General features: G+C 42.7%; 1 protein-coding gene and 1 long non-coding RNA gene across 4 annotated transcripts in view; one reads left to right on the top strand and one right to left on the bottom strand.

The window, feature by feature from the left end:
* The window catches only part of KMT2E (lysine methyltransferase 2E (inactive)), a 95100-nt gene extending 93419 nt beyond the window's left edge, over positions 1-1681 (bottom strand). The window contains exon 1 of the mRNA XM_040644362.1: positions 1298-1681. The gene's annotated coding sequence lies outside the window, so the exon portion shown is untranslated. The remainder of the gene's footprint in view (positions 1-1297) is intronic.
* Positions 1682-1684: 3 nt separating this feature from the next.
* LOC103674649 lies at positions 1685-13352 on the top strand. Of its 3 annotated transcripts, none has more exons than XR_571695.2 (3): positions 1708-1869; positions 2122-2910; positions 13000-13352. It is a non-coding gene; the product is annotated as an uncharacterized LOC103674649 (long non-coding RNA). The 3 variants fall into 3 exon arrangements; XR_571694.2 differs by lacking the exon at positions 13000-13352 and adding an exon at positions 8016-8054; XR_571693.2 differs by lacking the exon at positions 13000-13352 and having other exon boundaries at positions 1685-1869; positions 2122-3751.
* Positions 13353-16012: the final 2660 nt, after the last annotated feature.

Here is a 16012-nt window from a genome sequence, read left to right as displayed (position 1 = left end):
ACATAATAAGCCTGTAATATGCTGCAGACAAACGCACTGCATGGGGTGTGGAGGACCCGAGCTGATTAGATTACCACAACATCAGCCTGGGGCCGCCATTTTTAGAATCTGTAAAGGACAAAAGAGGGAAATTTCACTTTTTACTTCCCATCTCGAAAAATAAAAGAAAAAACGGGGCTATCTTCCAATTAGGTATTGATGTCTCCAGCCTCGAGTTGAATGCACCTCACTTAATTCTCTCCAAGGTCTCCAGAACTCCAACACCTTACGTTATTCACATCTCTAAAAGGAGGGGAAATAAGGGAAAAAAAAAAACCCCACAAAAACCAAAAAAAAACCCAAAACAAAACAAAACAAAAAACCCGGTGTTTACTCCAAAGCGAACTCTAGCGATTTCTCTTTGACTTTAAATTATACCATTCTTAAGAGACTCTAGCAAGAACGGATCTCTACGGAACTGAGGCCAGAAGAGAGCACTCCGGATTGTTTTTTTTCTCCCCCCCTCCCCCGTTTAGCACAGTGAACCGTTTGTTTCTTTTCTGTATCTGCTGCCACAGTGTTTGTGCCAATCCCTTGGTCAAAATAAGCTCTTCTGAAATGTGCCATATTGTGGATTCTAAGCCTCCGGTACAGTAAAGGACGGCGATAATGCAAGCGGAGTGGGGGAGGAGACTGAGAAGGCTGGGTACTGGGGTGACCACCTCAGGGGCGGGTTTACCCTCTCCCGGAGAGGATGAGGAGCTGTCTCGTTCTCCCACAAAGGGAGACAGAGACCCAGAGCGTCCTTTTAACCCTCTTGGTATTTACCAGAAAATTATACCACAGAATGCCAGGCAATTAATGGAAGAAGAAGAAAATGGGGCCTATACGGTTTTTCAGCACCTGAACAAGATGCGGTCGAGGAAAGGGAGAGCTGGCAGCTCCTGGGACCACTTCGACACAAACCCTACTAACAGTCACAAGCCTACCTCCTCACCCAAGCGGCCTTAACCCGCTGCCAATGAGGAGTGCGCCCCCTCCCTAACTCCCACTCTCAAGGGGGTTTAACTGCCAGTTTCCCCTTTCCCCAACCCTAAAACCCGCCATAATGCTCCCTTTCTAGGGTCAGGGAAGAGAAAGGATAAATTCGATTCAAATAAGCAGCGTCTTGCTCCAGCCCAGACACCTGAGAGTCAACGTCGACTCCCCCAAACCCCCTCCCAGAAGGATAAAAATGAGAGAGCCCCTTCCCCCTTGAAACACGCGTCCCTCCACCCCGCAAACCCCAAGAACTCCCAAGGAGACGACAGGCACTGACCTGTGATGTTCACACACCAGACACCCGAACCCCGTTATCTGCTCGACCCCCAAGGAGTCTCTCCACACCTCCGCGAACAGACGACCCCCCGACAGCAGCCACTGCGGACACAGGACCCGGTTCCACACACCCCCTCCCCAAACAGCAGCGCGCAGCCTCTTCACCAGCAATCAAGGAGTAGGGGAGGGGGCACCCAGACAGTCAACAGGAACGCAGAGGCGACGGCAAGGCTGCTCAGAGTGTCTATGCCCCCTCTGTGGCCGCTCCCGAACTCAGGTACGGTCTCCGACTCGGCCCCCTGCGCCCGCTCAGTGTCACTGCCTCTCGCTCTGGGAAAATGGCGGCGACGGCGGCGGCGGCCGCGGCGGCGGCGGCGGCGGCGGCGGCGGCCGCGGCGGCAAGTGCACGGGGCCCGCCCGCCCCGCTCCGCAGGGGCAGAGGGGGAGGGGACGAAGCTGCCCGCCGCCATTTTGCTTGTGGGCTGCCGCCCGCCGTTGCCTCTCCCACAGAGGCTTGAAGATAGCCAACTGGAGGCAGAGAGGTGGGCAGAATCTCCGTCTTTTTCACAACAGGTGCATTCAACAATTCTCAGAAGGTTTGGGGAAGTTTCGGTATTTGGTGGGATTGGTTCTTTACCCCTTTTCCCTGAGCAGCCCTCAAGTTTGGATATCGGCGAGCTTGGGCACGCCACTACTGGGTGGAAGGATAAGGACTGTAGGCCCTGGGAACGGCCCCCCTCACCTCACCCTCCTAAAGCGATGCACTTTCTCCCACTCCCCAAACAACCTCAGTCTCAGTCTCAGTTTCCCCCTCCCCCTCCCCAGTCTGGCCTCCAGCGCTGGGTGAACTCGGTTGGGGTGTCACTCGACGCCCACTAGGGGCTGAGGAGGCTCCAGTGCGCAGACTCCGGGCACCGGATAAAAGCGGAGCTGGAGCGTCCAGCGCCGTCTCGATGGAGGAGCGAGAAACGGAAGAGGTCGGGGGGAGAAGCAGCAAGAAAAGTACAGCCACCGTCAGCGCCGCTTTCCTGCCACCGTGTATCGGGGTAAAAAGCTGCCGTTGCCGTCGGTGCAGTTGCCGTCGCTGCCTCCTACTTTTAGCCCCGGGGAAGGATTTCCCCGCCGGCGGGACAATGTGCGGGGTGGGGAGCGGGAGTTCCTTTATGTGGTGGTGATTAAACGAGGGAGGGACAGAGAGACGGTTATCTCGAAGAAAAAAAGGGGGAGGCCAAAGAATAAAACAAGGGTTTCCCCACTAAAATAACACGGTGATTCCGGTTCTTGTTTTCGGGGTCTTTCCCCCGAAATGGCGGTTTCCGCCTTCTCGCTCCACGGAGACCAGGAGCGCTTGGTAAGCCGAGTGGGGAGAGGCAGAGGCGGTTCGCGCAGCCAATCGGTGCCTGATGTGTTCTGTCGGCCGCGTCCCGATTGGCTAGTGATGACTTCATGCTGCAGCAGCGGGTGGGGCCAGAGCCGTCTGGGGAGGCTGTTGCAAAGGCAGAGAGGGAGAAGTGACGATGGTGATCGTTGCTGCCGCGGCTGATATGGAACCAAGCAGTGGCGAAGAGAATCTCAAGGCTCTTCCCTGAGTATTTTCTCCTGTCCCTGCGCGAGGTGAGGGCCCCGGCTCGGCCTCTGCGAAACTTTGGGGCGCTGGCGCGGACGAGGAGACACAATTCCTCCCATGACTTTTTGTAACTGCGTCAGGGCAAGATGGCGCTGGGTCTCCTTGGGGCGCGGGGGGAGAGGCACGTCCACCGCCGCCGCAGCGCATGTGACCGGGCTGCATTCCTGTGGGGTTTGGCTCCGACCCAGGCTGGTGCGGGGGAGGGGAAAGGGCTTGGGCGGAGGAGACTGTGGTGCGGTCGGCGTTGGCGGCCTGAAGAGGAAGAGATGACTGTTTGAGAACGCTTCCCCTCCCCCCTTATAGCTTACAGCTGCGGCTCCCGGGGGAAAGCCCCGGAGGGACACTCCTTCTGGGGTGTGACGGCTGTTGGTGGAGGAGAAGGTTTGGTGCCCTATTTTCTTATCTACCTTTCTCCTTGCAAAGTACTTACGTAAGGTGGCAGGTTCCTAATGTGGGAGTCGCGATCAACTGTGAGTCCCTGAGGGCCACTGGACTGAGTGAAAAGGAGAGACTAGCTGGGCCACAACGTCAAGAAGGATCAGTTATTTTCTGAGAAGACGTAAAGTTTCTCAGATCCCAGTAGAAAAATATTTACCAAATTTGGAAGCAAGCGTAAAAGGTGTAAATAACATCCAGGAACACTGAAAATTTCCTAAAAGTTACCATCTGAATTTTGAGGACCCTTTTCAGGCTTTCTGTTCCTTCCCTCTGTACTTCTCATATCCTCCCTGTCTATATTCTACAAGTGTAATCTTAGTGGCTGTGCTTTTCTTTTTGAATTTAGGCCTGATTAGTAATAACAATAAAAGCTGCTAGTGTTGTAATCTATATGAAGTAAGGATGTTTTCAATACTTTTGTCTTTCTGTCGCTTCTTAACTGTGGTTTTTAAAAATAAAAGATGAAATCACTTTCGGTAAATATTATGATTCTTGCACCATTATGAAGCCTACCTCTCTAAATCACTTCTGTAGAAGTATGGACTTTAGTTTTAGAAACCTTCTTAGTTGAAGATCTTTAGTTCAAAAGTTTTTAAGTAGTTCATCTTGGAAGATTCAGTAAGAAATACTAGTTTTGTTTTTGATTATTCTCACTTGGCCAAACAAGCAAGGTAGCCATTAACGAAACTAGTGAAAATTCAAAAGGCTTCTCCCCTTGGGTGGTGTTGAGAGCAGAGAGTTACACACAACAAAGACATTTGCAGTGAAACCTGGCTGGCTTTTTGACAGAACACATCTGCTAGGAGGAAACGTTTGCTGGACCTGAAAAGTCGGGTTTAACTCAGGTCAAGGTTATGTTATTTCCTTTAGTGTTAGTTGCAGACTTCGTAGTTCGAAAACAAGATTTTTTAATTCATTTGTTTATACTTAAACCCTTGGCTAGTTTTTGTGGCTTTTTCAGTGAAGGAACAGTATGAATGAACTGAAAAGCCTGTAATTAAACTGTAAATATTAAGTAGTACAAAGATTTTAGAGTTCAAAGTGTTTTTCCATTGTGAATAGAAAATGGGCATTTTGCATAGAAGAACTCTTGCTTGAATAACTTAGAGGATTTTTTGTCATGTATAAGTTGTGTTTCCCTTAACTGTCATAGTAGCTTTTATTTTGGCTCAGGAAAAGGGGACCGAATATGAAGTCAGGTTTTTAAGGTAATTTTCAGTCTTCCTAGCTTCCCTTTGCCTTAATAAGGAAGAGAGGCCATTTTTCAATCTAATAAACATCCTTTTTCATCAGCTTGTCCACATTATTACTAATTGCCAGATCTTGAGCTCTAGTTTTTCTTTTGCCACGTTCCTGTGGCGTTTTAACTACTACTTGGAATTACTTCTTGGACTACCTTCTTGTGTTACATGTTATCTCTGGGGAATTTCTTTTGTGCCTATGACTCTCCAGTAAGGCCTAAATTTTTATCTTAGCTGTAAGTGCAATGTTAAGGTATACAGGGGGGCCCACAGGCTTCCTCAACTCCCATTAAAAATACTGAGCTTGGTACTAGATTCCAAAGAACTTTGTTCACCCATCCCCTCAAAAAATTTTTGCTTCTCATCCTATTTCATTATTTGAGTAAACCATACCCCAGCTTTCCTATATTTTTATTCAAATCATCTGTTATATAATTGGAAGTTTTATAACTGCCTTCAGGTGGCAGACATCCCCTAATTGGTAAAATACATAGGGAGTACTGTTTCATACGTTTGTGTGTCTGTCCACACCACCCGAAGTATTTCTTCCCACTCCTGGATAACTTGAGACTTTGCCTCCTGAAACTTCCAAATTCTTGCTCCCAAGTCCTATGAACCATTCTTTACATTAATGACCTAGCCCAGTGCTTGACACTTGGTTGGCATTTCAGGTGTACAAGTTTTTTGTGGCGGTGTGTTGTTTTTTTAGGTGGATAACACTCTATTAATAAACTTCAGTGCAAACTGTAAAACATAGCTTTCATACTTTTTCAAAAACACTTGACCACCAGGGTTTGATGAGGAAATGAAGGATTCAGAGGCTCACAGGCGAGTTTTTCTCACCTTTACCTTATATGAGAGGGGACAAGGGGCTGCTGATGGGCTATTTCTGCCTCCAGAAAGATGGGAAACAAAACTGGCTTTATTTTTCAACAGCGTATTTCTCAAATCTGGAGGCCATTTTAATCTACAAGCTTCAGTATATAAACACCAGTGATTATTTGGGTTTATAATTCTTTGATGTGTTTGGGGCTTATTAAAGTATTTAGTACTGCTTGCTCTTATACTAGAGAACCCAATTTTTTGTGCCCTTGAGTTTAGATTTTGTCATTTTTCTTGCTGTCATTTATAAGTGTCCATGTGCCATCCTCTGGTACCTACATGTGTTTCATGTATTATGAGATTGGCATTCCAGTAATAGGGCTTATTAAAATTGCATGTAAAATGGAGCTCCTTAATAAGAATTCTAAGAGTCAGATTTGAGTTTTATAAACATTGATGACCCTTTGCTGTTAAAGCTTTTGGGGTATTTTTGAATAGTGATTGTCTATCTTTTCAAGTTCAAAGTAAGAAAATACTCAGAATTATAAGGGACTTCACTGGATTTTGTTTTTATATGGAGTTTTTCTCTGCCCCACCCCTGACTTGAGTGTTGCCTAAGTGTAGAACGAAAAGATCTATGTCTGAGAATTGAACTGAAACCATTAAATATACCTTAAATTGTGATGGTTAAACATACCACCTGATTGGTTTAACTTCCTGAAAAATGAATTTAATGCTATCTCGTTCTTCCTGGGCAAGGTGTTATGTATGTTAACACTAAACCTAAAATTCGTATTTGAAAGTAGTGCTCAAAAAAAGTTTTCAGGGCTTTGGATACCTTGAATCAACTTGATTGGTTTTCTTAAGAGAAAGATAGGTTTATTCCTGAGTATTCAAAAAACATTTCAAAAGTTAACTGCCTTCTGTTATTCAAAAAGATCAGGTCTAGGGTTGCCTGGGTGGCTTAGTCGGTTGAGCATCATTCAGTATGAATTCTTGGGTTCAGCTCAGGTCATGGTCTCAGGGTCCTGAGATGGAGCCACCCCTCCCTCTGTACGAAAGTGCGCATGCGCTCTCTCTCTCTCAAATCTTTAAAAAAAAAAAAAAATTGGGGCGCCTGGGTGGCTCAGTCTGTTAGGTGTCTATCTTGGCTGGGGTCTCTCAAAGTCCTTAAAAATATCAGGCCCATACTCTCCCTGTTAATTACTCAAATTTGAAACATCTTTAAGTATGGAGTTTGATTTGGAAAATAGAGAAACTAATAGTACTCTTCTTCCACCTGAATGATGCAAATAGGAAGCTAGCAAAAGCCCACTGTTCTAGAGTTCTCTGCAATGATTTAACAGTAGGTGTAGAAAATGGGCTCTTTAATATTCAGTGTGAATTGTAAACTTTAATGTAAAAATGGAGCCAGTGAAGAGCTAAGAAATCTATTGGAGGTCCTTTTGCTCACAGTGAGTGGTAATTTACAGAACAAAATTTCTGAATGTACCTAGTTTCACAGCTGTGCTTGCCCTATTTAGAGCTTGTGATTGTGTTTTGTTCTCTTATAAGTATTTATGGCCTTTTCCATTCCTTGCCTGTTTGCCATAAGCATTGAAGTGTGCAGAGTTTTTCTTGTATTTGTATTATAAAAGAAAATTGGGTTTGGGTGTGTTTTTTGTTGTTGTTGTTCCTTTGTTGTAAGCACACGACAAAACAGCAGTATGGTCAGCCTTGTCTTTCCGAGGTAGAGAATATACCTTCACTGAACAACTATCTCTTAAACAGTACTGGTCCTAATAAATTGGTTATTGACCTAGAGTAAATGAACTAAAACTTAAATCGAGTTAAATTATATAGAAATTTATTCTAAGAGATTATGTCACTTAATATTCCTTATCCTTAAAAGTATTTTTTGAAGTGCCCCTCCCAAAGTATATTGATATTTGTGTCTCAAATTTAAAATTATAATCTGGTTTTTCCCCTCTGAATGCTTTGTTCCTGGGACAAACTGGAACTCCAGCTCTAATTTGAATAAAATAATTGGCATTCCTACCGTATTTAAGACACAAAACATAATTCCCAGCCCTTATATTTTCAGTTAGGTTGGCAAGATAAACTATGGTAATTAGAACTTTTGAAACATTTTTATCTAAATGTTTACGTGCTGGTTTCTTCCAACTTTTATTCTACCTTTTTAAATTTAGCTCAGTTTTAATGCCACTTCCATTTCTTTTTGTATAGGTTGGTTTGTTGCTAACAGCTAACATCAAAGAAGGAAAAGATCACTGGTTAGTAAGTAAGGATATAATGGATGGAATTAAGGATTTAGGAATAACAGTTTTTGCTTTAAATTAGCAAGGTAAGCTGTAGTGGGTCACTCCTACTAGTTTAGCAAGAGTGGAGAGTTGTTGGAAAGTTGTAATTTAAACACTCATAATCTTTAACTGCTAATGAGTCTCATCACCCCCAAAAAGGAATGCTGAGTGCCCAGAAACATATTTCATACTATTGTACGTACTTCATCTCTGTTAAGTGCTACTTACCTGAGGTTGGCAGAGCAGTGATTTCCTTTTTTTTTTTTAAGATTGTATTTATTTATTTGACAGAGAGCCAGCCAGCAAGAGAGGGAACACAAGCAGGGGGAGTAGGAGAGGAAGAAGCAGCCTCTTAGCGGAGAAGCCTGATGTGGGGCTCGATCCCAGAACGCTGGGCTCACGCCCTGAGCCGAAGGCAGACGCTTAACAACTGTGCCACCCAAGCGCCCCAAGAGCAGTGATTTCAACACCACTCTCTCTTCTCTGACCTCGCTAAAGTTTATATTCTTTGTCCAAGTTATACTGTCTGAATGAAGACTTAGTTTTAAGCGGAGGCACAGGACAGTGAAATGTGTTAGGACTTGTGTTTTTGTGTGTGTTTTTTTTTTTAAGATCTTATTTATTTATTTGACACAGAGAGAGACACACCGAGAGAGGGAACACAAGCAGAGGGAGTGGGAGAGGAAGAAGCAGGCTCCCAGCAGAGGAGCCCGATGTGGGGCTCGATCCCAGGACCCTGGGATCATGCCCTGAGCCAAAGGCAGACACTTAACAACTGAGCTACCCAGGCGCCCCTGTTTGAAATCTTATTTACCCTTCAACCTTAGGGGAAGGGACTGACACTTAAGAGCCATTAATGTAGACGAGTAAGAACCTGAATGAGAGTAGGAGTAAGGAGGTGTAGTATATAAGACATTACAAAAACATGCATGCATGTTGCCTGGATTTGAAGTGAAAAAACAGCTGACTTTCAAGAAAAATAATTATTTTAAATTCGGTAGTTTTAAAAGATGAGTGTCAAAGCTGAGTGTATTCAGTCTTCATAGGAGACTGATCTAACAAGAAAGTGGATGTGTTCACATTTTAGTTCTAAGAGTGGGAACAGATTTCATTTGTTTTCTTTAGATGGCTAAATTATATGGAATAAAGTCACAGGAAAGAATGTGCAGCAGAAGGAATATAGTCAGTGATACTCTGATAGTGTTGTATGGTGACAGATAGTAGGCTACACTTGTGAGCATAGCATAATGTATAATCTTATCAGATCCCTGTTGTATAGTGAAACTAATGTAACATATGTCAACTACACTCACGTTTTTAAAAAATAAAATGAATAAAAATAAATTATATACCAGTACATAGTTACCTGAGTCTTGTTAGTCATAGTAAAAATAATTTGTTCATAACTATCCTAAGGATACCTTTTGCTTTTAGATTATTCTGTAATCCACAGACGATTACATTTTAAAGTACCCTTAAATTTTAAATGACTCTCCAATGAGTGGAAATTTTTTGAAACCTGAGGTTTTCAGTATGCATCACCTACTTTAGGTTTCTTCTTTCTTTAGAAAGTAAAATAGCATAAACCAGTTCTGATAACTCTGGAAAACACACACTGCTTGGTTAACTCTTTAAAACCAGGTTGTTCAACAACCAGTGACTTGATTCCTAAGGAGTAAAGTAACAACCCAAATGTTTGGTGAGCACGAGATGGTTTAGCTATTATATATCCAACTCTGAACTAGGGAAAATTGCTACTGATTTGTTAGACACTTGAATTATAGGTAGATCAGAACTTAACTAACCATGTAGGAATTTATAAACAACTTCTTTTTGTTTTAAGAATATATTTATTAGAGAAAGAGCAGAGAGAGGGGCAGCGAGAGAGGCAGACTACCCCCTGAGCAGGGAGCCTGCCATTGGGCTTGACCCCAGGACTCCTGCATCATGACCTGAGCTGAAGGCAGGTGTGTAACCTACTGAGCCACCCAGGTGCCCCTATAAACTTTTTTTTTTTTTTTTAAAGATTTAATTTTTTTGACAGAGAGCCAGTGAGAGAGGGAACATAGGTAGGGGGAGTGGGAGAGGAAGAAGCAGGCTCCCAGCAGAGGAGCCTGATGTGGGGCTCGATCCCAGGACTCTGGGATCACGCCCTGAGCCGAAGGCAGATGCTTAATGACTGAGCCACCCAGGTACCCCTAAACCTCTTCTTTTTACATGTAAAAAATGAATTCACTCTGACCGATCTGCACCTCTCCATCACATACACGTTATGACCAATGCCTGGTTCCCATTGTCTTTTTGATAAATTTTAATGTTTCCAGATAAAGAGGGAACCTATTCCTCCAGTTTAGTCTTATCCCTAGTATTCAGATTTTTCACGAAGGAAAGCTATGGTAAGGTAACACACTCCTTCCTGAAGAAAACTTATTTTTTAAGTTTTATTTAAGTAATCTCCACCCAATGCAGGGCTCATATTCAGCACCCCCAAGATCAAGAGTCACATGGTTTCCAACTGAGCCAGCAGGCACCCCAAAAACTTACATATGCAAGAAATGGAATTTTTCACATTCTGTAGTTGAAACCTGAAAAGGCAGCAGAAATACTCATTATTCTCAAGTGCACATGATAACAATAGTATGGTAGCGTAGGCACCTCTTCTCTGTCCTAAACACAACTTGTCTGACCACATCTGTGCAAGACATCCTGTGGCTACTCTCTTTATTCCCATGTTCTCACTTTATGGCAAGTTAAAGGGCAAATGGGAGTAAAAGGATAAGATGATACATCAAATGGATGATTGAAGAATCCTTTAAAAATTAAAAGAGGAGCTCTTCTCATAAGATCAGACATCAGGATTCATATTCCTGGGGAATAAGGAAGAATTATATGCAGTTGTCTGCATATGTAACATTTTTAAAGTTCTATATTATGTGCTCCCGATGTGGTTGGTCTTCTAACCCTGTAGTATTTAATTGCTTAGAATATATCTTGTTGGGGCGCCTGGGTAGCGCAGTCGTTAAGCGTCTGCCTTCAGCTCAGAGCGTGATCCCTGCGTTCCGGGATCGAGTCCCACATCGGGCTCCTCCACTGGGAGCCTGCTTCTTCCTCTCCCACTCCCCTGCTGTGTTCCCTCTCTCTGGCTGTCTCTCTGTCGCATAAATAAATAAAATCTTAAAAAAAAAAGAATATATCCTGTTGAGGGACACTTGAGTAGCTCAATCAGTCGAGCGTCTGACTCTTGATTTTGGCTCAGGTAATGATCTCAGGGTTCTGGGATGGAGCCCCACATCTGGCTCCATGCTCAGTGTGGAGTCTGCTTGTCCTCCACCGTCCGCGCCCCCCCCACCTCTCTTGCTCTCAAATCTTAAAAATACAAGTGTATATATATACACCTTGTTGAAACTCTATATGCTACGCTTTGTTAGTTGCTACTTCTGTCTTTCCTGTTTTCTTTAGTTTCTTCCGCGTAACTGTTGGTATTTCCCAGTGCTATGTCCCCAGCCACCTTTTCACCAGTTGTGTTAATCAATTTCCACATCTTTACTTACTGAGGATTCTAGAATTCAAACTAAACAAATTCAAAACTGAACTTTTTCTCTCTCTACTTTATTTCTTGAATTTCATTTTTTGGTTAATGATTCTCTTGTACCCTTCTAGCTTAATGATCAAACATCTTTCCAAAGCACACCTTTTTTGCTAAAAACTCTGCAAATAGTTGCCAGAGATTGAGGATCATGAACACCACTAAAGTTAAAATGACCCAAGTTTCAGGCAGTTGGGTGGCTCAGTTGGTTAAGCATCTGCCTTCAGCTCAGGTCATGATCCCAAGGTCCTGGGATAGAGCCCCATGTCAGGCTCCCTGCTCAGCAGGGAGTCTGCTGCTCCCTCTGCCCCTCCCCCCACTCCTGGTCTCTCTTCCTAATTCACTCTCTCAAGTGAATAAATTAAAATCTTTTTTAAAAAAAGATGACACAGGTTTTAATATTTGCTCTTCCAGGGGCACCTGGATGGCTCAGTTAAGTGTCTGCCTTCGGCTCAGGTCATGGTCCCAGTGTCCTGGAATCGAGTCCCACATCAGGCTCCTTGCTTGGTGGGGAGCCTGCTTCTACCTTTGCCTGCCACTCGCCCTGCTTGTGCTTTCTCTCTGGCAAATAAATAAAATCTTTAAAAAAATAAGTAGGCTCCATGCCCACCATGGAGCCAGCCCAGTGCAGGGCCTGAACACAGGACCCTGAGATCAAGAGTCAGGCACTTAACCGACTGAGCAACCCAGGCCCCCCCATATGTTCTCTTTTCTATTGACTAATGAGATGATGACAGGCAGTGTCTCATTCATCTTCATAGCTAAAGTGCAAAGTTCCTGGCCTAGAATAGGTACCCAGTTTTGTTGCACAAATAAGATAATTAGCTTTGATGCCAGGTGCCTGAAAATTTTGCCATACCTATGTTTATGGTAATAGCAAGTCAGTGAAATACGAAATTGAATGCAACATGCTCTGATTTATTCCGTACTATCATGTTAAAAACTTTGAGGTGTTTTTCCCCCCCACTTTTTTGGACACATATTTTGCCAGTTTTACTAGCTCTCAAATCTGGTTTCTGTCACGTTCCTCTTGCTGAAATATTTGTACCTGTTATTGTGCAAGCCAGGACTAGGCCTTTACACTATTAGTTTATAATCTAGTTTAGGATTAAGCCATGTGGGTATAACTATAAATGTTCAAGCAGAACCCCTGCTCACAGGTAATGTGTTTCACAGAGGAAATCACATTTTTGGACTAGGAGGCAAAATGTTTGTGAATTTCATTAGTGACAGGTTATGGGCAGTGAAGTGCAACATATTTGTACTTGGCATAGCTTTATGTGCAAAGGCATAGAACAGGAATAAAGGACATGTGTTTAAACTACAAGAAACCAGTTTGACTAGGCTTGCATGCAATACATGAAGAGATAAGACTGGAAAAGAGGATGGAATGTGACAAGATGATTTCTTTTTTTTTTTTTTTAATTAATTTAGATTTCTTTGCTAGTGACGCTCAAGACTTATTTTTTCCTTTTCTGTTTCGAGGAAGTCCTCTCAAGGAGGGAAGTGACTGGCAAAAAAGTCTCAGATTGGACTGGACTCAGCTATTACCAACTAATCCCAAATTGAAAACTAGACCATTAGTAAAAACCTCGTCTTCCTTATCTCACTTTTAGGTGGGATTAGGGTTAGAAAAAGTATTTGGTTTCTTTTTAAAAAACAAAAAAAAAGCTGTTTTTTTCTTCCTAGTTGGACATAAAAAGCGGGAATGAGAAAGCAAGTGTGATGCAGTCTGATGACTTCCTTTCCTGTTCATGCTCACCTGTTAGAACCTACGTGGCTTTTTTGTTGTTTAGATTTTATTTTTTTAAAGATTTTATTTTTAAGTAGTTGCCACACCCACCATGAGGCTCGAACTCACAACCCCAAGATCAAGAGTCGCATGCTCCACCAACTGAGCCATCCAGGCGTCTCTACAACCTACATGTTCTTGATGAACTTGCTTCGTCTGTAAATTATTTCATTGTCTGCGAATATGTAGTTTAGTGCCTGACAGCATTAGATTGTTGATAACCACTAATAATAAACATGGATTTAAGAGATTTCTGGCATTTTAAATTTTACGCTAAGAATCCATGTAGCACAGGCAACCTGTGTCTACCTATGTAACAAAAGCCGGAACTGGTTATTTTGCTCCTGCATCAGGAAGTATATCTTGACACCTGCATTCCTACTAAAATTCTAGACCCAAAAGAATTTATTAGGATGCTTCAGTTTCAGATTAATATTTTTGTTCATGTTAAATTCATTATGCCCATGCCAAGTGCATTTTTTATGGCTTTAGGACAACATACACACATTTGGCAATCAGAAATCCTATCATTGTTGTAATAGATAAATGCTACCCTTGTATGACCAAGATCTGACCATATAAAACTGTAAGAAAGTTGTGATTCTGACTTGATAATAGTCATATAGAAACAGTTATAATTTCCAGGTGACTTTCATGTTCTCACCATTTTACAGTGTATATTTCAGAAGAACTTACCCATTTATAGATCTGGGAGTATACCCATTAGAAAGCAGAAGCAATTTATTGTATAATAGTACCCACTTAAGTTAGGACATTGACAAGGAAAAAGTGTCATCACTGGCATTTTTCTTTTATATAAATACATAATGTATTCTGTACATGAGAAGTTTTTTTAGAATTAATATTTCCTGCCAGAGCAGATTTCTATATTACACTTTTTTTTAAGGGAGGCAGGGGATGGGGGGTAGAAAATCTTTTTTATTTATTTTAGAACACACACGCAAGTTGGAGCAGCAGTGGAGGGCAGGGAGAGGGACAAGCAGACTCCCCACTGAGTGCAGAGCCTGACACTGGGCTGGATCTCATGACCCCAGCTGAAACCAGTACTTGGGCACTCAATAGAGTGAGCCACCCAGGTGCCACCTACATATTTGTACATTTTGACCCAACCATGAGCTAAAATGTCCATCTTCCACGCATGATTTTTGTCAGCCTTACTGGTACTTGACAAGATAGTTTTTCTACTTCACAAAAGAAGTCTGTCCCAAGTATAACACCTGTGTGAAACTAAAACAAGTTTCAGTGTGCTTTTGTTTTTTTTTAAACATATGCCTAAGCCCTCGTTTCATCATGTGAGATGTCACCAAATATGGTTTCCTGGGTGAGCTAAATATTCTTATTATAGCCAATACCTTTTTTCTGAAGGTTCTTGGCTCCCAACAGTTAAACATTCTGAAAAACAAAGTTTGACTTACAGTGCTTTTATATCAAGTGTCTGGTTTGTGTGTATATTTATATTGTATGCTCAAAACGCAGGGGGAGGGGGCACAGCTATATTAGATACCTATTCCTGTTTTTTTAAATGTTGACATACAATTAAAGGTTAGAACCAGCTAAGAATGAATACCATTTATACTTAATAAATGTCAGCTGAACTTGCATTATCTTTGTTTTTATGGTGTATCCTACAGCAATAAGTTGTTGTTTGGGGTTTTTTGTGGGGGGGGAGGCGGTGAGGGAGCACGAGGAGGAGAGGGCAGAGGGAGAGAGAGAATGCTAAGCAGGCTCTATGCCCAGTTGGGAGCCTGATGCAGAGCACTTATCTCAGGACCCTGAGATCATGACCTGAGCTGAAATTAAGAGTCTGACACCTAACTGAGTGGGCCATTCAGGCACCCCAGCAATTAGTTTTAGTGCTGGAAGAGATGGATTTTTGATTTAGCCCTCTTTACAAATGAGGAAATTAATATCCATCAAGATAACTTAGATTTCATTTCAGTACTTTATTTACATAGGTGTTTTCACATTTGATCCTACTTTTCCTTTCATTTCTGTTTGAATCCTTTATTTAATGTTTATGTTAAATCCATTTTTTAAAAGATTTTATTTGAGAGAGAGTGTATGAGTTAGGGAGAGGAGCACGGGGGACAAACAGACTTCCTGCTGAGCAGGAAGCCTGACACCAGGCTTTATCTCAGGGCTCTGAGATCATGACCGGATCCAAAGTCAAAACACTTAACCGACTGAGCCACCCAGGTGCCTCAACTCATTTTTATTTTCTATACTTTTTATAGCCTGTGTCTTGATCTCACCTGGGTGATCATTAACATTAAATAGCTAATTTTTGGTTCCTATATTTACTGCCCTCTCCCATTTTTTTTTCCAACTCCTGTACTCTACAGACTTTCCTCTTGATCAACAGCTATACCATTTCCGGGGCGCCTGGGTGGCACAGCGGTTAAGCGTCTGCCTTCGGCTCAGGGCGTGATCCCGGTGTTATGGGATCGAGCCCCACATCAGGCTCCTTTGCTAGGAGCCTGCTTCTTCCTCTCCCACTCCCCCTGCTTGTGTTCCCTCTCTCGCTGGCTGTCTCTATCTCTGTCGAATAAATAAATAAAATCTTTAAAAAAAAAAAAAAACAGCTATACCATTTCTGTAGTTAATGTAACAGTGTATACTCTTCTGTAAATACATGTGTATCAGAGTCCTCTAAATTTATTATTGCTGGGATGCCTGGCTGGCTCAGTCAGTGGAGTGGAACTGTGCCCTTTGATCTTGAGGTTGTAAGTTCGAGCTCCACACTTAGTTTACTTAAAAGTAAAATTTTTGAAAAATAAATTTGTTATCCTTGCCTCTGGAGGTAAGAATGAGTTGTATTTATCACTGACCCAACAAAGTTTGGTATTACAGAAGTTCTCAGCCTCTGTAAAGATGACCAGAAGTTAGCAC

The sequence above is a fragment of the Ursus maritimus genome, unplaced genomic scaffold (assembly GCF_017311325.1).
Source record: "Ursus maritimus isolate PB19 unplaced genomic scaffold, ASM1731132v1 scaffold_3, whole genome shotgun sequence".
Classification (NCBI taxonomy): Eukaryota; Metazoa; Chordata; class Mammalia; order Carnivora; family Ursidae; genus Ursus; species Ursus maritimus.
The sequence above is the reverse complement of the archived record's forward strand: the minus strand, read 5'-3'. Positions and strand labels throughout refer to the sequence as shown.